At 39.9% G+C, this 14769-nt stretch overlaps 1 protein-coding gene across 4 annotated transcripts in view; it reads left to right on the forward strand.

The window, feature by feature from the left end:
• The first annotated feature begins 12678 nt into the window (after positions 1–12678).
• The window catches only part of LOC133570957 (uncharacterized), a 34966-nt gene continuing 32875 nt past the window's right edge, over positions 12679–14769 (forward strand). For 3 of the 4 annotated variants that reach the window (XM_061923827.2, XM_061923829.2, XM_061923828.2), the window contains exon 1: positions 12679–12819. The gene's annotated coding sequence lies outside the window, so the exon portion shown is untranslated. The remainder of the gene's footprint in view (positions 12820–14769) is intronic. The other variant, XM_061923830.2, reaches the window with a different exon arrangement.

Genomic DNA, 14769 nt, shown 5'->3' on the forward strand with positions numbered 1-14769 from the left:
CCGTTACCCCATACTCTCTGAGCACTCCCCACAGGACTTCCCGGGGTACACGGTCCAATGCCTTCTCCAAGTCCACAAAGCACATGTAGACTGGTTGGGCAAACTCCCATGCACCCTCAAGGACCCTGCCGAGAGTATAGAGCTGGTCCACAGTTCCACGACCAGGACGAAAACCACACTGTTCCACCTGAATCCGAGATTCGACTATCCGGCGTAGCCTCCTCTCCAGTACACCTGAATAGACCTTACCTTTTTTTTTTTTTTCTATTTTCATTGTTTCAGAAATGAAAATAGAAAAAAATGGGCCGGAATTTGTTTTTTGATTTGCATTTAAGAATTGGAAATAGAATGAACGGAAGGTACACGGACCGTATTTTATCTTTATTTGTCGTTATTTATACTTTTTGAATAAAAGATGTGATAATGTTCATCAGTCAACTCATTGTTAATTTTCAATCTATCAAGATAAAAAAATAATATCAAAATCAAATTACAGGATGTTATTTATGTAGTTTGCTCATTTTCCTCAACTGGTGCACTATCATGTGGTTTACTTTTTGCAAACCAGTAATTATAGTCTGCAAATTATGTAGTGTTGTTGAGTGTTGGTGCTGTCTAGAGCTCGGCAGAGTAACCGTGTAATACTCTTCCATATCAGTAGGTGGCAGCCGGTAGCTAATTGCTTTGTAGACTTCGGAAACAGCTGGAGGCAGTGTGCAGGTAAAAAGGTATGGACCAGCAGCACACACAATCATGTGTGCTTACGGACTGTATCCCTTGCAGACTGTATTGATATATATTGCTATATAATGTAGGAACCAGAATATTAATAACAGAAAGAAACAACCCTTTTGTGTGAATGAGTGTGACTGAGTGTAAATGGGGGAGGAAGGTTTTTTTGGGTTGGTGCACTAAATGTAAGTGTATCTTGTGTTTTTTATGTTCCATCCATCCATTTTCTACTGCTTATTCCCTTTGGGGTCGCGGGGGGCGCTGGAGCCTATCTCAGCTACAATCGGGCGGAAGGTGGGGTACACCCTGGACAAGTCGCCACCTCATCGCAGGGCCAACACAGACAGACAGACAACATTCACACTCACATTCATACACTAGGGCCAATTTGGTGTTGCCAATCAACCTATCCCCAGGTGCATGTTTTTGGAGGTGGGAGGAAGCCGGAGTACCCGGAGGGAACCCACGCAGTCACGGGGAGAACATGCAAACTCCACACAGAAAGATCCCGAGCCTGGGATTGAACCCCAGACTACTCAGCACCTTCGTATTGTGAGGCAGACGCACTAACCCCTGTTCCACCGTGCTGCCCTGTTTTAATAAAATAAATAAAAAATAAAAAAAACTTTTTAAAAAACCCGATACCGATAATAAAAGAACCGATACCGATAATTTCTGATATTACATTTTAACACATTTATCGGCCGATATTATCGGCAGGCCGATATTATCGGACATCTCTACTTTTTACTAATTTTTACTAAATGGTTCTTATCTAGTTTGCACTTTGTCTGTGTTATTATTATTATTATTATTATTATTGGCTTTTATCTAGTTTGCACTTTGTCTGTATTATTACTATTATCATTATTATCGACTCCTCTTTGCCTCATTCTTTTTATTTTCCTATTTTAATGATGTCTGTGTTATTTTTGTTGTTGGAGACAAGTGTTGTAAATTGGCTACAAACACTATGATGCATACATTGGATAATATCTATGTTTCTGTATCTGTCTCTATTTCAAATGAACCTTTAAAAAAAAAATTTTTTTTAAAAAGAAAAAAAAAGACGTGTAGTTTATATTTATATCACTTGTTCTTTTTGTTTGTTTTATTTTTTTGTCCATGGTCTGTGCTTATGGCATGCTTGTTATGTGTAATGTCTTGTGATTTAAGTATTATTTTGCATCATGACCTGTTGATTGTTTACTGTACTGACCTGCCTTAGGACAACGGATGAAAATGAGCTATTGTGCTAACTCCGGCATATTTACATTGTTGCTCTATGTTGATGAATATGCATTGTCCTAATTCAAATAAATCAATAAATATATATTCAAAATGATCCCATAATCAGCCCCTCCCTCATCGACACCTGGGATGTTTTGACTTTGATGGACTTCTCTCCATAGCAACCAGCTGTGTTATTGTGATATCTGTCACGACCTATTACACCAGGTCGCTCTTTGTGTAGCTTTCTGGATATTTAGTTTTTCCTGTTTTGGTTCACTTCCTACTCAGTGGCCTAGTGGTTAGAGTGTCCGCCCTGAGATCGGTAGATTGTGAGTTCAAACCCCGGCCGAGTCATACCAAAGACTATAAAAATGGGACCCATTACCACCCTGCTTGGCATTCAGCATCAAGGGTTGGAATTGGGGGTTAAATCACCAAAAATGATTCCCGAGCGCGGCCACCGCTACTGCTCACTTTAAGAAATAGACGGCGCACTTACCCGTGTAAAAAATTGCTCAAGGAGGGGAACCTTAAACGATGATTTAGTGTGGCCGAAACGGGGCTTAGGCTAAATAATTATCCGTTTGATTAGTTATCCGGCTTAATGTAGACAGGGTCTTAGTAGTACAATATCTCTGACATCTGTGAACGTCACCTTTTTTCCCCCACATATAGATCAATAACTGGTTCCCTGTCTTGGTCAAAATGAGAACTCTTGGGGTATAGCTTTTGTGACTGAAGCATGTAGAAATTAATGCAGTGGATCGATTCAAACCATGCACATCTAATAGAAAAGGAGGAATGGGGTAGATTTTCCATGAATGTTTGCGTTTTTTAGCACTAACTCTGCAGAGGTCTCTGTTCCCCTCACCCTCTGTGTGTTCTTCAATTGGGACCAAGGAGTTCCATCACGGTAAAATATGCACAAACATGCTCGGCAATTCTATCCTATCTATTCCGTATATGTGAAGCCTGATAGAAATATGGATCTGTTCTCCTATGGTCCTGTGGCACAGTGACATTTGATTTTATGAGTTGATACACTGACTGGCCCCAATCTGGTGTCTGTGCGACACATTGACTCTTTGGGACGCTTTGGGAAAGTCTTGACAAATTGTGAACATGTAAGTGAGAAATGTTTTCACACTGCTGGGAATAACTTTTTAATGAGAATGCAGGGGGAATTGACACAACCCACATTCAAACGGCCCATGCACCTTCACCTTTAGGGTGACGTCAGAAAACCGTGTGCCGTCCGAACCGCCGTAGTGATCGGCTCCACGCTCTATGACAGACAATGATTGTGATTCTGCAACATAAATGTTACGTGAGATTGCAAATGATAACCTTTCCAATAGCAACGAGTGAGCACTGAGGGAAAAGCTAACCTTTAGATTGAAATAACTTGCTCTGTAAATTTTGCTGCGGTGTCACAGTACCATCTAGTGGTGAAAGTCAGCACTACGTCTCTATGTTCTCAGTGGTGGAAAGCCTGTATTTATTTATTTTCATTATACCTTGAAAATACTTTCAAACTGTTTCATAACCAGCTTGTCTAATCAGGGTAAACGTGAATTAGACAGCTTTTTGAATTTAAACTGTACAACATCATTAACCGTGCATGTATAATTTATATTCTTCCCATTTATCAGCTGTCAAGTGTAGTCCATTTTTCTTTTCAGCATATGGAAGTAGTTCCATTATGGCATCTCTGGTAGTAGGAAAGTCATTTTTGACAGACATATTTGATTGTGTGGTTAAATTTTTTTTTTTTTTAAATAATGTACTAATTTCACACATCATCTCTCTAATAATTGCCGCCATCAATATCAGCTCTGACAGTAGTGCCCTCATTTGCAGAAACTAAGTTTGGGATTTTTGTCGACGCCTCTCAGAGTCGTGATTAATACAGGCTGACAAAGGGTAAGAAATAACACAATGTAACAGAATAACTTTGAGGTAGACCCACAGTACTTCATTGGAGGTGCGGAAATATAAGGAATACATTTGTTTGCATTGCAGTGATAATCTCACCATTGCAGGAAAACTAAGAACAGGTGCAATAAGGATGGGGGATACGGCCTAAAAACTATTGCCATATATCTTGCAGCCTTCTGTGATAAATGATATACAGTCGTGGTCAAAAGTTTACATACACTAGTCCTTTTTTGCTGTATGTCAACTCTCTTGACCTATGCCCAGACGCAGATGAGGAATAATCTCCCTTTTATTTATTAGTATTATTTTATTCTATTTTTATTTTATTATATATTATTATTATTATTATTATTAAATTTTTATTTTTATTTTATTATTATTATATATTTTTATATATATATATATATTTTTTTCTCCCTCTCTCACCTTTTCAGCCCGTCTGTCTGTCTCTGGCCTCATATACTGTATGTGTGTGTGTGTGTGTGTGTGTGTGTGTGTGTGTGTGTGTGTGTGAGAATGTGTCTGTCTTTGTTGTCTTACTTGTTATATAATTGTGCCATTTGTCCCTCGTTGGTGGGACCTGAGTGGGGTGGTTTGGGTTTTAAGGGAAAGGGTGTGAATAATTTACTGACTTTAACATTGTACTGTTTCGACTTGTACTTTTTTCTGTCTATTTGAAAATGCCAATAAAAAAAAAAATAATAATAATTAAAAAAAAGTTTACATACACTAGTAAAGAACATAATGTCATGGCTGTCTTGAGTTTCCAATAATTTCTACAACTCTTATTTTTTGTGATAGAGTGATTGGAGCACATACTTGTTGGTCTCAATTATTTTATGAATTTATTATGGGTCTACTGAAAATGTGACCAAATCTGCGGGTTCAAAAGTATACATACAGCAATGTTAATATTTGGCTACATGTCCCTTGGCAAGTTTCACTGCAATAAGACGCTTTTGGTAGCCATCCACAAGCTTCTGGTTGAAATTTTGACCACTTCTCTTGTAAAAAATTGGTGCAGTTCAGGTATATGTGTTGGTTTTCTGACGTGGACTTGTTTCTTCAGCATTGTCCACACGTTTAAGTCAGGACTTTGGGAAGGCCATTCTAAAACCTTAATTCTAGCCTAATTTAGCCATTCCTTTACCACTTTTGACATGTGTTTGAGGTCGTTGTCCTGTTGGAACACCCAACTGCGCCCAAGACCCAACCTCTGAGCTGATGATTTTAGGTTGTCCTAAAGAATTTGGAGGTAATCCTCCTTTTTCATTGTCCCTTTTAAAGCACAAGTTCTATTGGCAGCAAAACAGGCCCAGAGAATAATACTACCACCACCACCATGCTTGACGGTAGGCATGGTGTTCCTGGGATTAAGTGCCTTACCTTTTCTCCTCCAAAAATATTGCTGGGTATTTGTGGCCAAACAGCTCAATTTTAGTTTCATCTGACCACAAATGAAAAGTAATCGTCATGATAGATTTTTTCTAATTAATGTTATTGTAAATGTGCCCATTACTACATTACATATACACTTACAGCATGTACTGTATATAAAACCTTAATGGAGGTGTTTGGATGTTTTTAAGGGCTTTGTTGGTGGAATAAAGCAGTGGTTCTCAACCTTTTTTCAGTGATGTACCCCCTGTGAACATTTTTTTAATTCAAGTACCCCCTAATCAGAGCAAAGCATTTTTGGTTGAAAAAAAGAGATAAAGAAGTAAAATACAGCACTATGTCATCAGTTTCTGATTTATTAAATTGTATAACAGTGCATAATATTGCTCATTTGTAGTGGTCTTTCTTGAACTATTTGGAAAAAAAGATAGAAAAATAACTAAAAACTTGTTGAAAAATAAACAAGTGATTCAATTATAAATAAAGATTTCTACATGTAGAAGTAATCATTAACTTAAAGTGCCCTCTTTGGGGATTGTAATAGAGATCCATCTGGATTCAGGAACTTAATTCTAAACATTTCTTCACAAAAAAAGAAATCTTTAACATCAATATTTATGGAACATGTCCACAAAAAATCTAGCTGTCAACACTGAACATTGCATTGTTGCATTTATTTTCACAGTTCTTTTTGACAGACATTTAAAAAAAAATCTCATGTACCCCTTGTCATACCTTCAAGTACCCCCAGGGGTACGCGTACCCCCATTTGAGAACCACTGGAATAGAGCGACTCCCTTTGGTTCCACTGAAAGCAGATTTTTAATGGCATTTATTTACAATTTAGCATGCATAAAAAAAAGAAAAACATATGTGTTTCGTCTCACATAAGGATTGTGAATGAATCCCCAAAAAGTGCAGTTTCCGTTTAAGAGAGCACAGCTTGTAGGTTCAAAGTGCACAATTAAACATTTTAGTTTCTCAGACAACAATGTTCTGACACATTGATCCAAACAAGCAGCAACAATGGTCGAAATCCCAGTGTGAGCGTTATCACAAAACTTGGTCAAACATTTGTGAATAAATATATTTAGTTTGTTTTGTATTGAAATTGTTGTCTTTTGTATTCGTGGTCGGGTTGTTTTTTTGTCCGAGCGTATCGACCGGACCTAATGTAGAGCTAAATTTGAGCGACAACGTTAATAGTGATAAGTCACATATAATGTTTGGTGTGTGAATGTTGTGTATTTTCTATTTGTGTAAACATTTGTAGTTCATTGTGTGAATAAATTAGCACTAAACTTTCTATTGTATTTACGTAAATACACAATGGACGTTATACTTTTATTTAATGTTTATATTTTCAGTCTTACAAACCTAAATGAATGGAAGAAGTGTAAGCAAATAAAACTAAGGAAAGAAAATAATTCAAACGAAGAAGCATCAATCCTCAAAAAAACCTGGAACTTCTTTTACCTAATGCTGTTAACTAGCTGCACACGCTGGAAACGAGTACCGAGGGCAGACTAATTTTTTTTTTACAGTGCAGTGTGAAAGTCGATGTCTTTACTTTGCAATTAAGCAAACTAGGTTTCAAAGGAATATAACCTGCTTAGCAGTGGTGTGCCGTCAGGGCCAGCAAGGCCTTTTCTGCTGGCCTAACATAACCAGAAATCATGATCATAATTCAAGATAAAAGCAATTCTTAATTTACTTTCCCTAAATATCTAAAAGTATTCATATTCTCTTCATGTCATATTATGCTCCTTCCAAGGCTGTTGTTTTTAGCTTAGAGTTTGTATCCAATCAGAATTCAGCTAGCTTATGTTGCCATGCTGTACGAAATCTGCCCGGGCGTCTTTGCACTGCCAGTGAACGGACACATAGAGTTGATAGACAATTGCGATAGCCAATCAGACCACGAGTTGTTGTCAGTAAGGCCTTCTGGCTGGCCTTACGCTGTGATTGGATACTCACTTGGGAGTCCCAAGTGAGTATCCAATCACAAGTTGAAAACACAGGAAGTGGCACCGGAGCCATAGAAAGCCACAGAAAACTCACCGGTACAATAACTACGAAGATAAAGTGTTTGTCTTACACCTAGTAATCCGCTGTGGACAGATGAAGTCAAGCAATGCAGGTTTAGTGAGTGTTGCCTGCTCCCGCGAAGGAAATCAATTTTTGGCAGGCAATCACATTTTTGCACAACACCGGCGGTGAAATCAACCGACTACGACGGTACCACTGGCTTATACGGCGTCGGATGGGTGCTACAAATTGCGAGTTCAAATATTTAATTTCTTTATTATTTTCATGTTTCATTTGTTTTATACAATTATTTTAATTTTGACAGTACCACGTAAGATATGTTTAATTGCTGAAGCGGGTTTATTGAATGCTAAATGCGCCCAAAAATAGACCCTTTTGTACACTGTTGAGGGGCTTCAATGCTCAGTAGTGTGCAAGTGTGTTTCTGTATAGTATCTCCAGCCGTGTCCATGCGGTGACATCAATTACGGTATTTTGAGAGGTGAAGTCGGACAAAGTAGAACATCACTGAAGGCCGAGGTGAGAAACGCACGGCCTGCCAATGCTTCGGAGGCACTTACTGACAAAACATCCACATTTGGATGTCCCGCCCCTGAGACCTTGGGCTCACAACTGCGGCCCTCTTCATTATGTAGTTGAATAACCCTGCTATAAAGGTTTACCTGGATTTCCTTTGGTCTTTTGACAGGTTGCACCCATTGCACCTACTGTACTACCGAATGTAGCATGTGCTATATACCGGCATGTTTTACATAAAAATACAAATTAAAAAAATATATAGTGTTCACATTCATAAAATGTCTTCCAATATTCCCGTAGATACTGCTACTAACCTTCTTTTGTTTCTTGTTATAACAATAGACGTATTCTTCTTCTTCTTTTGTTTGGCAAGCAACCTTCTGGTGTGCATTACCGCCACCTGCTGGACCGAGGTGGGTTCCTACGCTATATTATTTTATTTAACCCATCCATCCATCCATTTTCTACCGCTTGTCCCTTTTGGGATCGCAGGGGGTGCTGTAGCCTATCTCAGCTGCATTTGGGAAGAAGGCGGGTTACACCCTGGACAAGTCGCCACCTCATCACAGGGCCAACACAGATAGACAGACAACATTCACACTCACATTCACACACTAGGGCCAATTTAGTGTTGCCAATCAACCTATCCCCAGGTGCATGTTTTTGGAGGTGGGAGGAAGCCGGAGTACCCGTAGGGAACCCACGGAGTCTTGGGGAGAACATGCGAACTCCACAAAGAAAGATCCCGAGCCCGGGATTGAACTCAGGACTACTCAGGACCTTCGTATTGTGAGGCACATGCACTAACCCCTGTACTACCGTGCTGCCCCTTTTTTTACATGTCTCCTATTATACACCCGAAACTATTCATTTTTTCTTCTCTTTTTCTTGGCAGTTTAGTAACACTTGGATGTATGTGGAATTAAATTATGGAATGGATTAAGTAAAGAAATTAGACAATGTACTGATATGATCCAAATTAATAGTACTTACAAAGTACACAGAAGAAGAACCATGAGAAACACATTCAACCTTATTGAAAATAAGATATTCTTCATTTCAGTATGTTTAGAATGACTAGACTGACCATATTCTGAAATTGCAAAAAGAGGACACATACATGCGTGCCAAGGCGGGCAGCAAATGTGAAAATTTGCCAATGATACTTGAACTTGCTTTATAGATAATATATTTATTTAAATAAAGCATTTTTCTCCTCTGTTGACAGCTGTGTTGGCGCTAGGAATTTTCAAAATGGGGTCCCAGGGACCCCATCAAGTCATAAAGATGGGGTACCACAGTAAAATTTTGGGGTCCCACTTTTTTGTAAGCGTTTTGAAAACAAATGATAAATGTATGCATTATCCTGTTATATCTCACATTATTATTATTGTGTTTTGGAAAAAGGTTGTCATAAACATTACTTCATTAATTAAAAAAATAATTAAAAAAAGAAGTAGAAAATGGATGGATGGATGGAAAACAAATTTTTAAAAGTATGTTTTTGGGGTGGAGGAGTCTGATCTGGTGCTAGTTAGCTTGAAACTAACAGCTAGCCTGTCTCCATCCTGGAACAATGTGGATCCAGCGGGAGTTAAAAGTGAAGTTTCCATGGACTCACAAAGACTAAAACAAGTCATTTACCGGAAACTTGGCACAGGATGAAGTTAAAAAGATTGACTTTACACTCACCTTAGTGTTTACCATCAAGTCTTTCTTTTGGCAGCACCTCGCGCTAAACTTGTCCCAGTGCAAACTGAGGAAGTGTTTGTCATTGACAAAACTTTCGGCCAATCAAAATTTACGACCAATAAAAACGCAATAAACGGGGACAGAAATGTGACCCGGCAAATACAAACAAAACAAAACACTGGCGGAAAGCAATAATCGAGACAATAAAAAAACAAGCAAGCCGGGCGGTAGGTAAAAAAAAAGAAAAAAAGTCCTTTCTGATTTCAATGCTAAAAAAGACACAAAAAGTGCGGTAACGCCAACACTGCTTGACAGTATAACAAAATAAGTCACACTTATATTCTGTAACTGTGTGGAATGCTAAAACACCCTATTCTGCGTTTACAATGTCTTCTCCTTTTCCAGGTCGCACAAAGTACTGTCAATTTAGCAGACGAGCTCTCGCCCTGCACAGCTGTGTTGTGCTTTGTAGTGTCGATATGGGCTTGTAGATCTTTGGCCCCTTTATTTGCCACAGATACATACGTTCCTGTTTTGCACACAGTGCATTCTGCTTCCCATGTGTCGCGACCAGGACGAAAACACAAATACTTTTTCCGCAAATCATCCGTGAAGTTGCATTTAGGTTTCGGCATTTCTTGTTTTCATGTCTGTCTCTCCACTCACTAGCTCTCTCGCTCTCTGTCTCTGCCCCTCCCTCACCAATGTTTCTGCGTGCGCACACCTTCACAGTTTGTTTTGTTTAACCCCTTCTTAACTTAACACTGGACGTACATTGATAATACACGCAACCCTAACTCAAAATGCCGGACATTTGAGGCATTTAAGAAACCTCGCCCGGACACCCCCGCAAAAGAGGACATGTCCGGGGAAAAGAGGACGTATGGTCAGCCTAATAATGACTGACTTAACTAATTACATATTACAAAACTGTTGTATTGCTCATTCACGAATGTCATTTAACTATGAAAAGGTCAGTAAATGATCAGTGACGTGCGGTCACTGGAGGCAGGTGAGGCAGGGCCTCACCTGCCATCATGGAAAGAAAAAAAATGTAAAAAGAAAAAAAAATATTTAAATTGTTATATGTATTCAGTGATTATACTATAAAGTTATTTTCCATTTAACATCACCAGTTTTAGATTATTTGTATTCAAAATCGCTAAATTTTCACATTTGCCGTTCAAATACTGAGAAGAGACGGTGCGGTGATCAGCAGCCAGTTGAGGCACGTCACTCAGTTGTGCCTCAACATGGATTGCGGACTCGGCTAACTGCTGGCCTGCTGTGCAGTGAGACCGTATTGCTATATGAACTATATTATACATTTCCATAGTTTAGTTAGCTGAGGTATATAATGTACAGTGTATTTTGTCAACAACTGTATGTGTGTAATGTATTTCTTGTGCTGAGCGATCATAAAACTGCTGCGAAGACGCACTGTGTGAGGCTCGCAGTAATCCCGCCTCCTGGTGGTAGAGAATGCACTCCCGCCGTAGAATGCACCCCCTGACGGGAGTGTTATATCAACTAAAGCCCACACTTAAACTTTCCACGTGCAAGATTTAATCTATTTAAAAAAAGTTATTTAACAAGAAGCCAAAAAGTGCAAAAACAATAATATTTGTGTTGGAGGAGTTGTGAATGACTGCAGGTCCACAACATTAGGTACACCTGCAGACTGCAGCACGGATTTCATATTTCATTCATTCACAACTCCTCCAACACGAACATGATTGTTTTTGCACTTTTTGTCTTTTTATTGAGCTGCTGCATTTTTTGGTTGGGTTGTTTATTTATATTGAGTAACTTCTACATTTCTAAAAGAGGAGGAATGTAATAGAGTGATCTATGTTTGTCTGTTGCCATCTCCTGGTTAATGTTGGCTATAGCGTACTGTGGTTACCTTTTGGTTGGCCAACGATTTACATGGTGTTGCGCACCTAAAGTCAAATGTGTTGAGTGTTCTGAAGTCTACAGTAAAGAGACGTACTTCATCACCTCGCCTGGTTATTGCCTCCAACCCAATATATTAAATAAAGGTAAGACCATAATAACGTTTTTTTTAATTAAATGTGCTTTTTTGTGTGCTACAGTTTGTATGTGTAAAGTTAAAGTTAAGTTAAAGTACCAATGATTGTCACACACACGAGGTGTGGTGAAATTTGTCCTCTGCATTTGACCCATCCCTTGATCACCCCCTGGGATGTGAAGGGGGCAGTGGGCAGCAGCGGCGCCGCGTCCGGGAATAATTTTTGGTGATTTAACCCCCAATTCCAACCCTTGATGCTGAGTACCAAGTAGTCTTGGGTTCAATCCCAGGCTCGGGATCTTTTTGTGTGGAGTTTGCATGTTCTCCCCGTGACTGCGTGGGTTCCCTCCGGGTACTCCGGCTTCCTCCCACTTCCAAAGACATGCACCTGGGGATAGGTTGATTGGCAACACTAAAATTGGCCCTAGTGTGTGAATGTGAGTGTGAATGTTGTCTGTCTATCTGTGTTGGCCCTGCGATGAGGTGGCGACTTGTCCAGGGTGTACCCCGCCTTCCGCCCGATTGTAACTGAGATAGGCTCCAGCGCCCCCCGCGACCCCAAAGGGAATAAGCGGTAGGAAATGGATGGATGGATGGATATATGTAAACACTCTGAAGTGGGAAAGAGGTAGGATTAAATAAGCTTTGCTTCTTCCCTCTCCTTTTCGGACATGATGTAAACAGAAATGAATGATGTATTATGTATTGTGCTGTAAGTGTGTTCATGTTCGAAATAAACTAAAAGAAAGAAAATAAAGAAAAAAACATGTATCGCGAGCAAGCACCTTCTGAAATCGAAACACCGCACGAAATCTCGCGACACTTCCGCCACTCAATTGTTCAAAACAGCGCCAATCTCTGGCACACGCAACCTGTAGCGGTGGGTAATGGTATTGCAGACATGTGTCGTCATGGTGACAGGCAGCGAGTGGAGCCATAAAAAAAAGTGATAAAATAATTAATTGACACACAATTTTTTTTAAATAATTGTATTGATATTCGATCATCATTCAGGTTCGTGTTTGAGCTGCGTTTGTATTTGTCAAGCAAAAAGCCGTTTTTCCTCTCCAGGCCGGTAGGGGCGCCATTGAGTCCCCCACGACGCGCGTTCGGGTACGCGGTCAGCCATCTGGCGCAGTCAGCTAGCTGCAGCAGGATTTGGAAAATGGAGGCTTTGCCGAGCGAGGAGTAAACGAGGGCACGTCGTCTGTATTTCTCTTGCATAGGTGGGTGAAACATTTTGCGTGTTATTATAGATGCATTTTTATTGGTATACACGACATGCATTGGGTTGTTTTACAACCAGGCAATTTGCAGGGTTTGGCCAGTTGACGCCTACTGCGATAACCCAATACAAGGTTGAACTTGACCAATTAAAGCGGATAAAATTGTTATTAATGTTGATTGTTGCTTACATAAATAATGCCCTCTCTGTAAATGCAGTCCAAAATGGGTTTTTAAATAGCAAAAGACACAAGCTTGTTCGCTAACTCGCTAGCTCACGCTGCTCGTGGACGGTGGAGTTTAAACGCGAATTGACCAAATCACGACATCATCGAACATAGCCAAAAATAATATCCACCAATATTAACGTGTGACGTAAACATGGAGCGATCCAATTGGTTTGAGCAAGTTTACCGTGGATTTATCTCGTCAAATAAAGCTGTTTTTCACTCTGCGTGCGCTGTGTAAAAGGCGAGCTAACACGGATAGCAAAGATGGCGTCCATTACGGACTGAGGCTGATGCCTTTATAGTCATGATCGTGCCCATCCTAGATGTGTATATCCTTCAACAGTAAAAGCCCGATTATAGTGTTTTGACATTTTTACGTGAAATTAAATATTCTGTGATTAAAGGTCTTTGGTCATTCTTGGATCACGCGTATTAAAGGCCGTACGCAGCCCTGTGCTTGGGCCATCAACGTCATCAGCTAGCAGACACGCTATTAACGATGCTATTTACATATTTTTGCACGTTAAAAATGCTTTTCGAGTGTTAAGAATGGGCGATGCTTTAAATACGATTGCCATCCGGAGTCGTCTTCCAAATGTTGGACTATAACCCCGAGTCACATGGCACGGTACCGAAACACGGACGCAATATCGGTTGAGTGTTCTTAATCCCCTGCAGTTGCATTGGAGCCGAAGATATTCGAACGTCTGAACAAAATACGATTTTGTATGCTGCAACGCAGTTTAAAATGTTTTATCCCACCTTTTGTGAAAAAGGGACAATGTTGCTATAGTTATCAAATATACAATCGGAACTGCCTATGATTGGTATATTGTTAACATGAGGTAACTTATTGGGGCACGTTCTGGTTTGTAAACATGTCGTCACTATTTCCACATTTGCACAGTAGTCTTAGGTCCCGTTTACACTAAGGTTATCCGGGGTAAATCCCACTTAACCGTATCCGTGTCCACACACAACAATTTGCGCAACCCAATACGCATGCGCGGAAAATGCACACGTCATAGTCACCTCCTGTGTTGCTTTGTGTGCAAATTCTTAAATTTAATTTATCTGAACAATATCCAGCGTTGTGGTATTTCAATTAACTGTAATCCAGTGTACGTTGGGGCCTTATTGTAGTGAATCACACCTGAGCCGTCATAAATTAATCCAATCTTTAATGGACACGTGAAAGTAAACAATCTGATAAAGAACATATTACAACAATCAATCTAGGGATCTAGATATCTGGTCAGGACACTCCTCACTCTTTTGCCTTCACCTTCATTGTCCATTCCTTTTTGGTGACTTTATATACTCTGGACCTAGACGTCGAGTCCGCGACATGCATGGCAGACAATAACTGATAGTCTGCTTTGCCAGTCCAAACGTATTCGCCGTTTTTCGTAGTCTTCCCTCGATGTCCAGGTAATACAAAGCACGCGCTACCTTTTTTATCATACCCGCGGTAGTCCGCATTCTCGTTGTCAAATGGACAAAGTTTTTCGGTAAGTAGAATCACAGCTGACCTGGACATTGGAAAGTTCTCTTGTCGTCTGAGAAGTGTTGTATCCCAAATAGCTGCAATAGATTTCTCTCAAGGTATTCATGTGTGATTTCCACAATCGTCTGTACAGACGGAAGGAGAAACACAGGCATGTCTGTATGACTCGCCTTCATATTTCCAGTGGTTAGCTCGGAGTTACAAAACCGCTTTAT

The sequence above is a fragment of the Nerophis lumbriciformis genome, linkage group LG28 (genome assembly GCF_033978685.3).
Source record: "Nerophis lumbriciformis linkage group LG28, RoL_Nlum_v2.1, whole genome shotgun sequence".
Taxonomy (NCBI): domain Eukaryota; kingdom Metazoa; phylum Chordata; class Actinopteri; order Syngnathiformes; family Syngnathidae; genus Nerophis; species Nerophis lumbriciformis.